Source organism: Myotis brandtii, unplaced genomic scaffold (genome assembly GCF_000412655.1).
Source record: "Myotis brandtii unplaced genomic scaffold, ASM41265v1 scaffold395, whole genome shotgun sequence".
In the NCBI taxonomy this organism is placed as follows: domain Eukaryota; kingdom Metazoa; phylum Chordata; class Mammalia; order Chiroptera; family Vespertilionidae; genus Myotis; species Myotis brandtii.
The window spans coordinates 2195120-2212948 of record NW_005365155.1 but is presented as its reverse complement, the minus strand read 5'-3'; the positions used below and the strand labels follow the sequence as shown (position 1 = coordinate 2212948).

The 17829-nt window shown below is 49.8% G+C and overlaps 1 pseudogene; it reads right to left on the bottom strand.

The window, feature by feature from the left end:
- Nucleotides 1-8442: 8442 nt before the first annotated feature.
- LOC102258039 overlaps nt 8443-17829 on the bottom strand; it is a 20245-nt pseudogene continuing 10858 nt past the window's right edge.

Genomic DNA, 17829 nt, shown 5'->3' with positions numbered 1-17829 from the left:
TAGATCATTCTAAAGCAGGTCCCTGCCTTCCTGTCATTTCTTCTGCAAACACGTTAATATGTATCTCTGAGAGATGAGAACCCTTCACAGATGTAACCATAATATCATTATCCATCATACCAAAAAAATCAACAGTTCCTAAATGACAACAAACGCCCAGTCAGTTCTTCAATTCTCCTCACTTCCGGGGGGCGGGGGGGCAAAGGGGGGATCAGTGGTGATGGAGGCAGACTTGACTTGGGGTGGTGAACACGCAATACAGTGCACAGGTGAAGTATGATAGAATTGTATACCTGAAACCTATATTATTTTATTAACCAATGTCACCCCTATAAAATTCAATAAAAATTTAAAAAATGTCCCTGATATATATGTGTGTGTGTATATACAGTAGGTCCTCGGGTTACGTCGGAGATCCGTTCCTACAGTGTGACGTAATGCAATTTTTGCAGTAAGTCGGAACCTACCTACATAAGCACCTACGTCACTCACATGGAGCACATACACAGCAGTAATGAAGTGAAACAGTAAAAAAAATTTAAAAGAAAGATTACAATACCTGACCTTTACTTGTGGTAAATAAATAATAAACATAAAGCACATATGTACATGTGTCGAAATGATGGAACATTATTTTTTTATAAATAAATGGGAGATGGTGACGTAACCACGAAACAATGCACATCGAGTCTGACATAACCCGAGGACTGCCTGTTATAGCCTATATAATAAAAGCCTAATATGCTAAGTGTCTGGCCGTCCATTTGTCCGTTCAACCAATCAAAGCCTAATATGCTAATGGTATGCTAAGACCGCTCAACCACTCGCTATGACGTGCACTGACCACCAGGGGGCAGATGCTTTGACTGGTAGGTTAGCTTGCTGCTGGGGTCTGGCCAATTGGGACTGAGCGAGATGGGCCGGACATGCCCTGGAGCCCTCCTGTGGTCCTTCCCCCGTTGGCCAACCTCCCACGTCCCTCCTGGCCATCATTATGTACCGGTGGGGTCCCTTGGCCTGGCCTGCACCCTCTTGCAATCTGGGACCCCACGAGGGATGTCGGAGAGCTGGTTTTGGCCCAATCCTGCAGGCCAGGCCAAGGGACCCCACTAGGGCATGAATTTGTGCACTGGGCCTCTAGAGTGTGTGTGTGTGTGTGTATGTGTGTATGTGTGTGTGTATGTATATGGTTTTTGAATTAGGATCTAATAAGATCCATATATTACAGATGGTTGATATGTCTCTTAAGTCTCTTTCAATCTATAGGTCCCCCCTCATCTTTCTTTCTATTTCTCTGCAATGTGTTTGGTCTTCCATGGTTTAGAGATACTGATTGCTTCCTGGTAGTGCCATTTAGCATGTTCCTCTGTCCCCTGTAATTCCTGTAAGTCGGGGGTAGATGCGGTTTGGTCTGGGTTTTTGCGTGAGTGCACGTCATAGGTGGTGTCTGGGTTCGTGGCCTCCAGTGTCTCAGTGGTTTTTTCCTGGTGCCCCTCGGCCAAAAGAATACTTAGCAGTTCAATTGGTGAAGGAGTCATATTTAAACAGCCTAATAAATATTTATGTCCTAACAACTTAGTGACCTTTTAAAAAGCTAATATGCATAAATTAAATGAAAAATATTTCGCTGCATTCTCAAATAACCACAGTTTCTTACTAGTTGTGCACGGAACAGCTGCTCACACCTGAGAATCGTGTGGGACACTCTGCCCTCATCTCCTCTTTCACGTTGATGTTTGCAAGGTTTTGCTCTTTTGTGCTAAAATACACATAACAAAACGGACCACTGTAACCACTGTTAAGTGTACAATTTAGTGGTATTAACTACATTTGCAATGTCGTGTAACCGCCACCATCCTTTATTTCCAGAACTTTTCCATCATCCCAAACTGAAACTCTGTTCCCACTGAGCAGCACTCTCCCCTCTCCCTCCCCGGCCCCGCAGCCCGTCCCGCCTTCGGACCCTGGGAACTGGCTGGTCCAAGGGCCTCATGCGAGTGGCGTCACATGGCGTTGTCTTTTGGTGTTTGGATTTTTTCTTTTTCCTCCCCTGAGGATATGTCTTTATTGATTTTTAGAGAGAGAGAAACATCTATCAGTTGCCTCACATACAGAACCCGATTGGGGTTTGAACCCACAACCCAGGCATGTGCCCTGACCAGAATGTTACCCGCAACCTTTTGGTGTTTGGGACGACGCTCTGACCAACCAAACCACCTGGCCAGGACTTGGCTTTAATTTTTTTATTTATTTATTTATTTTTAGCATGATGCTTTTGGGTTCATGTATGAGTGGCATGTATTAGTACTTTGTTCCTCTTGAAGGCTGACTAGTCTTCCCTCGCATGTATCCACTGCCTTTGGTCCACCTCTTCCTCCGTTGATGGGCCTGTGGGTGGTCTCCATGTGTTGGCTGCAGGGAACAGTGCTGCTGTGACCCTGGTGCCAGCGGCTGCTGAGTCCCTGCCTCAGTCCTTTGGGGGTGGAACAGGCCCTCACCTTCATCCGGGATCTGAGAACCCAGGATGCAGACAGGCGTCCCTGAGGGAACGCAGCGCCGTCCAAGAAGGAGGGGCAACCCCCTCGAGGTAGTGGTCTGCACAGGGCCAGGCAGATGGGAGTTCTGCTTTGTTCCTTCAGAAAATTAGTATCTGTCTGACCGGCGTGGCTCAGTGGTTGAGCATCGACCTGTGAACCAGGAGATCGAAGTTCGGTTCCTAGTCAGGGCGCATGCCCGGGTTGCGGGTTTGATCCCCAGTGTGGGGTGTGCAGGAGGCAGCCGATCAATGATTCTCATCATTGATGATTCTTTCTCTCCCTCGCCCTTTCTCTCTGAAATAAAAAAATAAAGTGTGTATATGTGTGTGTGTGTGTGTGTGTGTGTGCGTGTAATTAATATCTGTGGCAGCTGTGTGAGTTCAAGGTGGCGCCTCAGCCACAATTTGTTTTGGGGATCGCAGGTGTAAGGTTTATGTTTGAAAATACCCTCTGACCCGGAGGTTGAGGAGGCCGAGGTCCCAGCTGCGGGCCTTGTGGGCAATCCAGGCAGAGGTGACGGTGCGGGGTGGGGGGCGCTGAGGCTGTGTGGTTGGAGAGGGAGAGGGGCTGGATCGGAGAGGCGGGGCGTGACGGAGTGGGTGTAAGTGAAGTGAGTTTTCGTCCGTAGGGGCCTTTTCCATCCACCTGATGTCACATGGAGGATAGACCCGCGCAGCCAAAGTGGATGAGGGAGCCAGCAAGTGGCAGTGCTGTCACCCGGTGGGAAGTGACGGAGGACCAGGACCGGAAGGACCTGGGCTGGGCGAGGGGCACAGGGGGAGGAGGAAGGAGGCAATGAGGACAGACATCGCCCAGGTTTCTAGCCGGTGCAGCCCGAGCGCTGGAGACCCATGTGCCGAGGGGACCCGGGTCCAGGGCCGGGCGTTGTGTTGGTTTCCCAGAGCTGCCGAACAAGGCGCCACGAGCCAGGTGGCTTACACCTCAGACGCTCATCTATTTAGTGTGACGTCTGGGGCCTAGACCTGAGGACTCAGGCTGCTGGCGGGCGGTGCTCCCTGCCAAGCCGCGAGGGGAGGATCCTTCGCTTCTTTCAGCGTCGGTGGCCCAGGTGTTCCTGGCTTGTGGCAGCATCACCCCGGTGTCTGCCTCTGTCTTCGCAGGGTGTTCTCCTGAGCCTGTCTTCACGTGGCTGTTCTATTGTGAGCACACAGTCGGATCGGCCAGGAGCCTGCCCTGCCTCAGTATGACCCATCTTAACGGATCACATCTGCAATAACCCTATTCCCAAGCGAGGCCACACGGCGGTGCTGGGATTTAGGACCCCAGCATATGTTTTTGGGGGCATAATTCAACCCATAGCAGGCGTGCTTCCTTTGAGAGGCTGTGACGCCAATTCCGGAGCAGCAGCTGGAGTCCAGACAGGAGGCCTGGGTGAGCCACACAGTGAGGCGGAGGAGATCCTCTCTGGAGAGAACGCTGGGTCGGCGGGGAAGGCCCTGTGCTCAGCCCTGAGGACCTGCAGCCGCCAGACCCTCGCAAAGCAGACTGAGGGGGAGCGACGGACTCGGAACCTTGCTTTCTCCCCGCACTGAGCGTTGCCCGCCTGGGACTCGCCAGGCTGTAAGGATTCTGGGTTTTAGAGGTTGAATATCGATGCTTACCGTTACTCATAAGTAATGATTAATGCAGTGCAGGCTCTTGCCAGTTAAACAACGTTGCTTCATCCTTTTGTACGTGCATACTCACTCCTTTTTTAACGAGAGGAGCGAACCACTTCACGTGTTCTTTTAAGTGTATAACTTCACGTATTGGTTGCGCCCACCGAAGCCCTCCCGCTGGCCCGGCTCCCGGGAGGTAATGAAGGGGACTGCGATTCCAGCGCAGCTGATGCCACGGTGCCCAGTGACGTGGAAATGGACATTGGACCCAGGCCAGTGCTAACAGGCCAGTTTCCATGACATCCGTCCACTGGGTGGAACCTCCTCTGAAACGAAATCATGTGCTTGTTCAGGATGTTGGCTGAGATTGAGTGGGGTTCCAGGAGGAAAAGGTTTGGGAACCCGACATGTGAGTGGACATGTTCAGGGCATGTGCCCCACACTGCAGACCAGGAAGTAGGGGACCGAGAGATGAAGGGGTTCATCCAGGTGACCACTGGGGGGCCTGCCAGGGCCCTCGGGTCACGTTTCGGGGGCCTGGCGGCTCACGGGGCTGCAGAATGCAGCTGCAGTCGTCAGCCCAGGACAGCAGAAGGGGTGCTCTCCAGGCCCTGAGTCAGTGAGGGACTCGGGGATCTTCAGCTGAAACACAGGCCAGGCCACTGAGCCATCTGACTCACCCCCACCACCCCCCGGGGGGAGAGATCGTTATTTGGGGAAAGATCCCAGGTGGTTTTGATGTGCACCCCTCTTCCAAACGAGGGGCATCTCTGCTGGCCCCGGTGCAGGAGGTGAGGGGCTAACTGGTAGGCCTTGGCCTTGCTGAGGGCCTGGTGAGATAGATCTCAGATCACCTGAAGCTTTAATCCAAGACCCAGAAAGCCTTGGTTTCCCATTTGGGGTGAGAAGCAGGGCTCACCTGAAGCTTTAATCCAAGACCCAGAAAGCCTTGGTTTCCTATTTGGGGTGAGTAGCAGGGCGCTTCAGTTAGTGGGGTGTCAGGCTGCCTGAGTAGAACTGGAGGTAACAGGCAAAAAACGGGCATAGTGAACCCCGGCTCTACTGGCTGTGACTTTTAACTGCTCTGGGGCGCAGTTTCCACATCTAAAAAGAAGACTACCTCTCTCATAAGGTCGGGAGTGACCTCAACCATTAGGAAGCAAGGAGCCTCCGTTAATAACGAAGGCAGGATGCCTTCCTAGGGTGATCAACTTGTCTGGTTTGCCAGGGAATGTTCTGGTTTAAACCTAAAGGTCCCTGGCCCCGAGAAGCCCTTCAGTCCCAGGCAAACTGGGACCGTTGGTCACTCTATGCTTGGCACAAAGTAGAGGCCCAATGCAAGGATGAATGACTGCCCTTGTCACTTCTCAGATTGCATGGCGCTGGGATACCCACCCACGAAGCCAGCTTTTCCATGAGGCGGAGCCGGGGCGGTCTCATGTCCTTTAAGGGGGGTGACAGTGCCCTGGAGACATTGTCCCAATGGCAACTCTGTAAATCCCACCTCTGCCCTCTGCCAGGTTTGTCTGAACCTCGCTGTGACATGGGTCTTGTATTTGCGACTTTGCTGATAAGAGCGGAAGTGCCTGGAACGTAGGGGGGCTCACCGCTTTTGGGGGGAAGCAAACGACCTTCTGAGGCGGCCAGACAGGTGGTGACTTCTCATTTTATGGGGGAACAGGGCGAGGCATAGGGCTTCTAGAGCTGTAGTTCCCAACGTGGGGCCCACGCCCCACAGGGGGGCAGTTTGATTTTTAAGGGGGGCAATTTGAGAATGAGTTGTTAACGGTGAATTTTTTGCATTTCTTATGGTTCTAGAGGGCTCATATACAGTATATAAATATATATTGTGACATATTTATGCATTTCAGTTCTCTATTATATGTTTTGAAACGTTATTTGCTACTTTTTCATATCACTTCATATTATTATTTTTAACACTCTCTTAGTGATTTCTTTCTCAGTACTTCAACTGTCCTTTTGTTCTATTTTTCTCTTCCATGGATGCCATGTTCTTTGGAAGTTTGTTTAGACCAAGTTAATGGCCTTTTAGGCTTCCTCCACGTGACTAGGAGTTCACTTTTTGAATACTAAGAATTATATGTCATGGAGGGGGCCAGGCATCAGGATTTTAGAGACGCTTAGGTGGGGCGTGGCCAAAAAAAGGTTGGGAGTCACTGCTCTAGAGTCTATATCCTCCAGGTGACAGGACGTGTTACGGTGTAACAGCGCCCCGAGGAAACATTCCTCGTTCTACACAAGGAAGCCAGAGCTACCCGCCAGCAATCTGTGCACAGAATTAAGCCCCTGAAACAGCGCTAAATTATTTGATTTAAATACTGGTCTATCTAGGGATGAAGACCTCGGTAATGTAGGCTCCCATTAATAATGAATGGTTTTCTGTATTCTAATCCTGTTAAGCATACAGCTCCTCGGCAAATGTATTAGTGGCAATGCGTGTTTGTGAATTAAGCCCTTGGTGTATCAGGGTTATGAGCCTAATTGTCTATTCAAAAGGCTATCACTTTATCATGTCATTAAAATTAAAGAGGTCCCTTTTGTCGGAGTGTTTTGTTAATCCTCCGAATGATATTTTCTCTTTCTCTCTCATTTTCTTCTTATTGAGCTTTATTAGGACTTAAATGCAACTGAAGCAAATCCTGCCGTTCCACCGAAATTGATTATTAAAATAACACCGATAATTATACACAGGTTGTAGGAAATGACACATCGGGGCGCTGGCGGGGAGGTTGTGCGCTCCCACTCGGATTATGCTAACGAAGATGCAGGGCGCTGAAAATAGAACAGTACAATATAGCTCTGAAATGGGTTAAAGATTTAGTGACTGTTCTACCTCCAGGCAGTTTGAGTGATTCCTGCTAAAATTATCATCTGGATCCAAAAATGACATCCGACGGGAAGGTATGAACAATTCATTTGACGAACTCTTCATATCAGGCACTTATATGCTTGGCAGGGCTTTCCTACTCAGTTCCTTTATCCAGTGTCTTCCAACCAGGCCTTTGTCTTTTTTGAAAGAAAAACATTCTTTCAGATTTAAAAAAAAAAAAAATGGTGCCCGGTCTCAGTCACAAAATAGTACTCAGGGGAAAGGCTTAGCTAAATTCTGCGTGGCTGTGTTTGAACACCAAAAGAATTCATCGGTCTTTTATGAAAGTTAAAAACAAAACAAAACACCTTTCCTTTAGAACGTGTTTAGAAAACTCAGAAGTACCGTTGTTTTCAAAGTCCAGCTGACTCAGGACTTGCAACGACTTCATTTGGAGAAAGTTGTTTTTGAAAAGGTTTGGGGAGTTGAGAAAGGCTCGCTGGGCGCCCTGTAAGCACCTACTGGCATCACCCTCCCTGTCACCTCTCCCGGGGTGGCCGAGGGCCAGTGACCATTCAAACACAGAGCGGGCCAGGAGGTCATCCCCGGGGGGCGCCGAGCAAGGACGGGCCTCCTTTCTTAGGCGCATGTTCTTCCTTTCAAGAGGAAAGTCCAAGAGACCCAGTGTCTCCGGGTGAGGCGCCGGTTAGGGTGAGGGCCCCAGACGCTAAAGATGGAGGGGACCTTCTGGGGGGCCGTCTCATCTGGACACAATCCAGGGATGTCTCTACGGTACGAAAGCTTTTTTACTCACGAGATTGACCTGGGGTTTGACAATTGTCCAATGCCAGGGAGGGTCAAAATTGGCAACAAGGGGGCGCCCAGGAGCGGAGAGCTGCTGGTTTTCCTTATTGGATGCCCTTTCCTCACTTTTCTTTAGAGAAAACACCCCTCCCAGGCTCTGGGTGCTAAGGAGGGACGGGGCTCACTTACCTTCTGCTCGGACAATGGGCATCTGTCCCGGCTCCGGCCGATGGATGAGCAGGTCCTCCGCTCCTCGCCATAGCGGTGGCCCAGGGAGAACCAGGCAGGACCCGGACCCGTGGAGTGAACTTCGGCCACCGTCTTGCCACACGAGCGAAGAGCCGGGGGAGATGGAGCAGAGACAGGGAGCAGAGCCCAGGGCGGGGCCGAGACCAGGCTGCCAGCCCTGCCTGCACGCAACCTTCCAACCCACTTTTTTTGGTTTGGTTTTGTTTTTCGGTGGAAACCTGTTTGAGTGGGATTTCTGTCACTTACACAGGGTAGGGTTCTGCCTGGTGTTGCATCAAGCTTAAAATACGTTAGGAAACGACACTTGAAATAAAGTACCAGATCGATATTCCTGCATGACTCTTTCAAAAACGACTTCCCGATGATCTGTGTCCTGATGGGAGATCCGGTGTCACCACGGTCAGGCAGGGCGGGGCTGGTTTACAGAAAATAGCGGAGTGTGGTCTTCAGACCTAGAGAGACCGGATTTTAAATTCTGGGGGAGGTGAGAGGCTCTATGCCTGCCTGTCATAGAGCCCAGTCACGTGAGGCCTTTACCCTAAGCTCTGCTGGGTTACCCACCAGCCCCACCCTCCCAGTCCTGAATTAGTAACCGCTGGGTTAGGTCAGTGGTCGGCAAACTGTGGCTCGTGAGCCACATGCGGCTCTTTGGCCCCTTGAGTGTGGCTCTACCACAAAATACCACGTGCAGGCGCGCACATACAGTGCGATTGAAACTTCGTGGCCCATGCGCAGAAGTCGGTATTTTGTGGAAGAGCCATACTCAAGGGGCCAAAGAGCCGCATGTGGCTCGCGAGCCGCAGTTTGCCGACCACTGGGTTAGGTGTTGGGATGCTGCAGTCTAGGAAAAGCATGGACCACAGTTCTGGAAGGGGGTGTATTGGTTACCGATTGCTGTGTAACAAGCAGCCATCACTGTCGGGGCTTACAGCAGCTTACCTTTGCCATCCCACAGTTTCCATGGTCAGGAAGGTGGGCACAGCCTACCTGGTCCTCTGCTCAGCGTCTCACAAGGAGACAACCACAGGATGGGCCTGGCTGGGTTTTCTTCTGGAGCGTGGGGTCCTTTTCCAAGCTCATGGGTAGTTAGCAGAATTCAGTTGCTTGTAGGTATGGGACTGAGGTCCTGTTTTCTTGGTGGCTGTCATTTGGGGCTGCTCTCACCTCCTTAACTGGTGGCCTTTTCCCAGGTGCTCTGCCAACATGGTAGCCTCCTTCTTCAAGGCCAGTGTGGTTTCTTACTGCTGCCGTAACAAATTACCACACTATTGCATTATTTTACACTTTCCATTCATCAGAAGTCTGGGCACAGTGTGGTTCAACGGCTGTTTCTACTCTGGGTTCCACAAAATATTGGCAGGGCTGTGTGATCTTCCCTGGAGGTTCTGGGGAATTAGCTGCCTGCCTCCATGCTCATTCTGGTTGTTAGCAGGATTTGGTTCCTATGGGTTGTAGGACTGAAGTGTCCACTTCCTTGCTAGCTGTCAGCTGGGGGCTGCAGCTGGCTCCTAGGGGCCTTTCTCTAGTCCTTGCTCTTGGTCCCTAAGTTGCAGAACCAGCAATGGTGTGTGCAATGGTTTCACCCTGGGAGTCTCTTTGACTTTCCCTTGGCTGCATCACCTGCTTCTCTTCTGCCCTGTTTCTCTGCACTCAGCCAGAGAAGGTTCTCTGTTTTGAGGGGTTTATGAGATTAGATTGCCCACTGGGACAATCCAGGAAATCTCCCTACTTGAAAGTCTGTACCCTTAATCACACCACAGAGCCCCTTGTCTTGGAATAGGCTCCTGGAATTAGGGCATGGACATTATTGCTAGGCGGGAGGAGCGTCGTTATCCTGCCTACCGTGGAGAGCAAGGGAATCTCATTCCCATCTGCTAGAGTAGAGATATGATGTGACGTAATGACAGGAAGGACCATCCAGTCACCTCCGCAGTTCTCTATGGGCCAGAGCAAGTCACAAGTCCTGCCTACATTCAAGGGGCGGGGAATTACATGTGCCTGCAACTCCTGGGGGTCATATAGGATGTGTCTAGCACAGGGTGTTAGCTGGAAGCTCATGGGATGGAGTCCTTGGTGGCCTCACAGTTGTTGAGCCGGATAGCCATTAAGACCAGTGATACAGTGAGGGCGGGAGGGAGGCGCTCTTGCAACCTTATCAGAATATTCTTTCCCCACCCAGCCCAGGCAGCTTTCTCTCGTCTGACTCTCCCACTTCTCACTTGTCACTGTCTCCCAGCTGTGCATGGGTTCCACTGGGGATTGTGAGGTTTCCCATGGAGGGGCCTGGCCAGCTCTTACTTTCGCCGTGGACACCTGCAGAGCCTGGTCTTGGGCTGAGGAGAGCGAGAGGGGGTGTTATTTAGCCGCCTGGTCCTTCCCGCAGGGCCCACCAGAGGCAGGCAGTTAAACCACACACAGCAGAGCTGTGCTGACTCCTCACTATCCTCGGCCTCCTTTTCGTTAGAGTTGCATTTCTCAACTCCTCTCTCTATTTCTCTGAAAATTATTTGCAAATGAAGATATTCTTACCGACATTCCTAACCATTCCGCAGGCACCAGAGATATGTCCGCTCCGGGGTGTGAACGAGCCCGGGTGTCCCTGAGATAAAGCTTGGCTTCAGTTCCAGTTACTGGAAGCTGGGGGGTCTTTGTGAGGTGGCGGTTTATCACAGGCGCAGCAAGAAAGAGTCCAGAACACCATTAAGTCTCAGAATACAACAATGTTTCCTGGAGATTTCCGTTCTCCAACAAAACATAATTATGTTCCTTCCCGAAATAGTGATACTCAGTTTGGGTCTTTTCTGAAATAGACTTTTTCATTTTGGCTTATCTAGAAAACAGCCAGTTTCAGACTCTGATGCCTAATCTCGGTGACCTACTGTATGTAAGCTCTCTGGGAATTTTGAATTGTGTGTGAGTGGGTGTTGGTGTGTGTGTCCATGTATGTGTTTATAGGTGGCCATCTTTGTGATGGGTGGGGGTCCAGAAATGGATATATTGAGATGTTTTATAACATATTAAGATGTTGTTCCCATACATTGTCAATTTTGTGTAGTTTGGGGGATATTCTAAGCCTTGAATAACCCCCATTCTTTTGGGTTGCCACTCAATAGTGCTGCCAACATTCCTTACCTTTAATAAGACACAGATCTACCCATCTTCCACGCGTGGAGAAGAGATGAGAAAGATACATACATGCCCTGTCACTGTGGAGGGTGAGTTCTGCCAGCACCATGAACTTGTCGGGGACCAACCTCAAATGTCTACCTTAAGATGACACTCCACGGCAGGAGCTGTAAAATGTCGCGTGATGATCCTGGCTCAGTGGGCAGATTAATTCTGAGATGTATTTAACTAGCCGGGAGTATTGGAGATTTTGATAGATAAGGAGAAGAAGTCTACAAGGATTTTTTAATAAATGAAGACTTCTCTCAGTATCTTATTTTGGTCTCTGACAGAGCATTTCATCCAAGTGTCTGGGCTGTCACCTTCGTCACTACATCATTCTTTAGATAGAGAGTCTTACATCATTTTGAAAATCCCAAGCGTGGAGATCCAGTGTGCTTTCTTCTCCCCTCCGACCTGAATTGTCCTCGTAGTGGCTCCTACTTGCTCCTGTCTCTTGCTGTGCAGACTGGCTGTGGAAGAGAAACCTCCATGGTGGCTTTTGCCCAAGGTCCCAAATGTTCCCAAGTAGAGACAAGGCACAGAATGCAAAGCGAGTGAGGTATTTGCTGTTCAGTTTCTATCAAGATGCATTTGCTGACTTATTAGTAAATAGCCAGGTGCCCCCAGAGCTGGGTGGAATGAATTCTGGGGAGGGGGCTCCCCGGTGTGCCCAGCTGCCCCTTGCATGTTGCCTAATGTCCTGGGCTCTGCAGAACATTCAAAAAATTAACACGCTTACCAAATATGTTTTTCTTGCTCATTAACTCGATGAAGCCCACTGGTTTTTTAGAATCACAGCAGCAAGTTGTAAATGATGTATGAAATGAAAAATCTTTTCTCCCCCAGTGAGCAGGGAGAGAGAACTGACAAGGCTTTTCTCACTGTGGCCGCTTCAATCACATCGAAACGCTGAGCCAGTCACATACCCGAGGTGACCTGGGAAGGAGTCGGGGACAAGCTGCGGTCAGACTGAGTCCCAAGGAGTCCCTCCTCCACCTACTCCACTGCGGCCCAAAGAGAACGAGGTTGAAAGAAACCCAGCACGTGACCCGGTGGCCTGCCCCGTGGGGACAGGCTCGGCCTGGTTCTGTTTAGAAGTCAGGACCACCCCCCGGGGGCCACTGGTGTTCGAGGCTCTGCCCTTTGGCTTCTCACCCCGGGCTCTGTGGCTTAGTTGGCATCATAGACTGGCTGTCACTTCACTTGCTTGATAAACGAACACATATTTGAAAATTCATATACTTAGAAGTGGTCCAGGCACTATTGGAGGACAAAAGGAACGTAAAATATAAATATATCAATGTAAAAAGCCAGCCTCTGCCCTCAAACAGCCTATAACTTGACAAAACGGGGAATTTACTTAAAAATTTCTCCCCCAAATGGAACAATTTTATTTTTTATTATTGTTGCCCTTGTGGTGCTATCACAGTAAGTCATAGATAATAACTGACAATGTACTACATGTTTGCCGACTTTTATAAATCGCATGTGTCCATTTTTTTTAAAAAAATAGAGAAGACTGAAAATGGGGAAAGACAGCGTTCATTGTATCTGCCTCATGGGGATGGACCAGCATTGACCAAACTCCAAAAGGCTGATGTATGATGTATGGACCAGAACGCTGGTTTGTCGTTTTGAGATGTGCTGTGGCCTGGGAAGGTGCACTATAATGAGGAGGTTGCAGGTGAGCATGGACTGCTAACAAGGGGCTGGTGAGAGAATTCACTGCTCACTGGCACCAGCTCTGAGAACCCTGCTCCGTGTGTCCTTCTCAGAGATGACCTGCTCCTGGGACTGGCTGTTGTATCCCTGGCCAGGCAGCCTTCCCCTCTCAGGTAAGACTGGGGACTCTTCTTTCTCTGTTTCCATGATCGTCCATTCCTCCTGACTGATCTATTCTTTCTTTAGATACTTAACCTAATCTGCCAGGTTACTGCCATGACTTACATGCCTATGGGTCTTTCTCTAATTTTAGGAGGCTTTGCATATCTCTTTGGTCTATAGGTACTTTATAGTTCCACTGCAGAAGGCACTGTTTCCTCCAAATTTTGTGCCTCATTTCACCCTATTACCCTTTATGCAAAGCAATGGTCACTGCTCACCCATGGCACTATAATAGACAACACCGATTTTGGTAGGATAGGTGTCCACCAGCAGCAGGAATCCAATGCTCCATTCCTGTGATGCATAATAACTGCGGATTTTAAGTTTAGCTCTGGTATGGGTTTGGGTGAATTTGTGGGTGATTATCTTCACCCGTTTAATTCAGCTTCTTTAATGATAGTCACAGAGTGGCTTGGTGGGACAGGAATTTATTTTTATTTTTTAAATGTATTTCTTTATTGATTTCAGAGAGGAAGGGAGAAGGAGAGAGAGAGATAGAAACATCAATGATGAGAGAGAATCATTGATCAGCTGCCTCCTGCACAACCCCCCACTGGGGATCGAGCCCGCAACCCAGGCATGTGCCCTTGTCCGGGATCGAACCTGGGACCCTTCAGTCCGCAGGTTGACGCTCTATCCACTGAGCCAAGCCGGCCAGGGCGGACATGAATTTAAATGTCTTAGTGTCTTCTTGGGGAAGACACAGGGCATGTCTGTGGAGCAGACATGACTGGGCCATGGCTTGCCTCGCCTGATCTTCCATCCACTCTGTTAGGGCTCCTCATGGGGTTGTCCTGAGATGTCTCGTATCGCAGTAGACCTCAGGGATTGAAAAGGAAGTTGAAAGAACCGGGTTGACTGTGCCAAGGTGATTTGGGTGGCTGTGTCTATACAGTATATATGTTCTGACTCCTCTTAATAAAATATGCCAATAGATCAGAAGCTCCCTGCGGCTTTTGCCAATATGGTGAATGCACACTAAAAGCTGACACTCTAGGGCAGTGATGGCGAACCTTTTGAGCTCGGCGTGTCAGCATTTTGAAAAACCCTAACTTAACTTGGGTGCCGTGTCACATATAGAAATTTTTTGATCTTTGCAACCATAGTAAAACAAAGACTTATATTTTTGATGTTTATTTTATATATTTAAATGCCATTTAACAAAGAAAAATCAACCAAAAAAATGAGTTCGCGTGTCACCTCTGACACGCGTGTCATAGGCTCGCCATCACTGCTCTAGGGCCAGAGCCCCATTGTTAACACCAGTTGCTCGGCAAATGCTAGGAAGATGTTAATCTTGGGAATTAGATATAACAACGTTTGTAGACAATAGAACTTCCACCTTCCCATATTTGCAGAAATTGCTCCATTATTTTCCATTGCCCCCTCTCCTCCCAATATACCATGCTTTGGAGCCAATTCCAGTTTGCACGAAGATTAGCAAAATAGCAGTCTGAAGCCATGTGGGCGTTTCTATAATTACCACATAGGAAATAACATTCTTAGACAATGAAACGCTGGATAATCCCTAAGAGGAAGTTATCTCAGAAGCCACAGAATGCGTGCAGCGTTGAAGAGCCGCTGGCCCCGAGGATTTCGCGGTGACAGGTGGCGAGGTTTGGGAGGTAGAGAACCTGGAGGAGAAGGCAGATGTACTGATGGTGGCTGACATGTCCCCTTCACAAACAGTCACTTGATAGAAGGATGCAGACCTTGCTTGGAGTCCCTTTACAACCAGCAGAAATGGATCATGGGCTACAGAGGCTTATAGAAGTTGGCAGAATGAATGTAAGACAAAGTGGTGTGTCTGCTCCAGAAAAACCTTAGCTCTGCCCATCGATTTACCCCGAAGCATGTCTGCGACGTCCAGATGCCTCCTGTCACCTGCAGCGGGCCTGCCTGGGGTGCCATTTTTCCTCTTAAAGAAATTCTGAACACGAGGCATCTTGGGAGTCACCTTCCACTAGACTTAATGTGCCTCAGCGGACCGCATCATCCCGAGAAAAGCACATTGGGTTTTTGCTGTTTATGGATCTCGACAAACTCAGCCTCGGAGGCGATGCATAGAGCACCAGCTGCAAGGACATTAAAATGAAAAGCTGGCATCTTCCCGGCTCTGTGAAGTATTCACTTCAAGGCAAACGCACCGCTCAGCCTGAATTGAAAAGATGCCGCTTGAATGCGAGCTGGAGTTCTTCTGAAAGTTCGTTCACTGCACAAGGCCCTGTAATCAAAGGAGGCACTGCCCCTTCAATTCTGCGAGTGTCAGACATGCACCCCACCCCACAGGACGGTACTGATGACAGAGGGTACACTTGCATGCATATTTATGGCACTGACCTAGCGTTTCCAGAGAGCCTTTTTTCCAGGAACTCAAAAGCTTCAGCAGTGTCACCTCAGGAACTCCTCGGGCTGGGGGGCTCCCCCCAGACCTCCTGGTTCACCTCTTCCCTCCGGGCAGGCCTGACCGAGGCAGGTTCGAGCCTCTCCTCCTCATGCCGTCTCCGGGGGAAGGGAGCTCACAGCCTTTCTGCGAACCCATCTGCTAATGAGATTCCTTCGGTTCCCTTGAAGCCCATTTGCTCTCTCTTTGAAAGGGACTTTAATAGTCTGATCACAGTTTATATGCTGTTCTAAAGTCACCTTCACAGCTTGCTTTCTTCACTTAAACCCACAGCCATGTTTCTCAGGTTTGGGGCCCTCAGGCTGACTCCCTTGCCTTCCGCTACTCTGGATGGGGCTGCGTGGGGAGCAGGCGATGGGTGTCCGTGGCATCTGGGTCAAAGACATATAAGTTGGAGTGTTCGTTTCAGGTTCGGTTCTTCCTGGCTGTGATTTGGGGCAAATTACTTGGCTTCTTTAAGCTCTGGCTTCTTCCTCTGTAAATGGAGATCATGCAGCTGTAACTCGCTGACTTGTAAAGATTCAGCTGAGAGCCTGGCCAGCGTGGTTCAGTGGTTGAGCGTTGACCTATGAACCACGAGGTCATGATTCGACTCCAGGTCAGGCCACATGCCCGGGTTGCAGTCTCGATCCCCAGTGGGGGGCATGCAGGAGGCAGCTAATCAATGATTCTCTCTCATCATTGATGTTTCAATCTCTCTCTCCCTTCCTCTCTGAATATATTTTTTTAAAAAAAGATTCAGCTGAGATGATACAGAATTGGCACTGTGCTGGGCACGGAGCTGTTCCCCCACTGCACTATTTTAAGCTGCCGTATTTCTTATATTCTGAAGCAATATAAGGAATATTGGGAGCAGCCGTGTGGGAGTTCCAGTTGGGGGAAGGCGGGGCTGGGCATTGGTCATCTGTGGCTGCCACCTGTTCAGATCGGTCCTGATTTCTTCCCATGTGGTCAATGTTCTTCCAATACCAGTTGTCAAATACTTAGAGATGAATACATTTGAAGTCTAGTTGGGAACTAGCTGAAAGAATATGTAGTCATCTTGCAGGCATTATGTTGAGTGAAATAAACCAGTCACGAAACGGTAAATACTGTGATTCCCCTTCATGAGGCCCCTATGGTGTCTGATCCATCCAGACAGCAAGTGGAGGATCGCTGCCAGCAGTGTGGTGGGAACGGAGTGGGTTTGGGGTGGAATGGGGACCGAGTTTCAGTTGGGGAAGATGAAAAGGTCCTGGAGGTGGCTGGTGTGATGGCTGCGCAGCGATGCGAATGTACTCAAGACCACTGAACTATGCACTTGACCATGGTCAAATGGTAAAGTTCATATTGTGTATACTGCCCCATAATAAGAAGAATTCGTAATGAATCAGAAACTCCTTTGACGCCGCAGATGAGCGTTTAGTGTGACTGAGGCACACTCTCCCTATTAGCCGATCGAGCCGTCAGTCAAAAGTGTGTCCCATACGTGCTCTGCTAGGACGTGTCAGAGAATCATAGCAGTGGTGAAGGCAGCCCTGGTGCCAATGTAGCTGAGAAAAGAGTGCACGCAGAGGAGGGAGGGAGATGGAAGACGGTCCCTAATGACCCCGAGAAAGAGGCAGGCGATGGGTGGAGCTGGAGGAGTGTGAAGGGAAGGCAGTGGGCTGGAGTAGGTTCAGGCCGGTGGGAGAAACACCCTGCCTGGGGCCAGGTGCGTCTCAGGGTAGGACGTGACCATGTGGGAAGAGGAGAGGCTTTCATGGGGTCCTGAGAGCCAGGCAGATGCCGTCAGCATGGAGCCAGCCGGGAGCCACTGTTGAACAGGAGAAAATCAGCAGAGATTCAGAAAGATGTCAGTGGCAAGGGCTGGGCTGCGGGGAGGGAGGCGGAATTCAGAGTGACCGTCTGTCTCCTGTACGTGGCCGCGTTGTGTTTTGTGACCTGAGCAATTCTTTCTGTGTAGATGGCTCCTACCCTGGTTTGGATTTCTGTCTCCAAGAGCCTGCGGAACGTCTAACTCTCCCCAAACCGCGCTTCCCTCCCAGTTTCCTGGGTCTGTTTTGGCAACACGTTTCAGACACACACGCTTGAAACCCGAACGCTGCCTCGGCCCCCGCCTCTCCCTCAGTGTGTACATGGCAGACACCAAATCATCTGGTCTCGCTTTTGGACAGAGGCCTGGTGGCAAGGCGAGGCGGTCTAGTGTTGTGGAAACTGCAGCGAATAAGAACTTAAAAGCAGCCAGCGGATTTGGCAATAAGGTGGCCGCTGGCAACACGTTTGAGATTGTTTATAGTGTAACGATAGGAGCGTGTGTGAGACCATAGATGGCTAAGTAGGAATCGGTAAGGA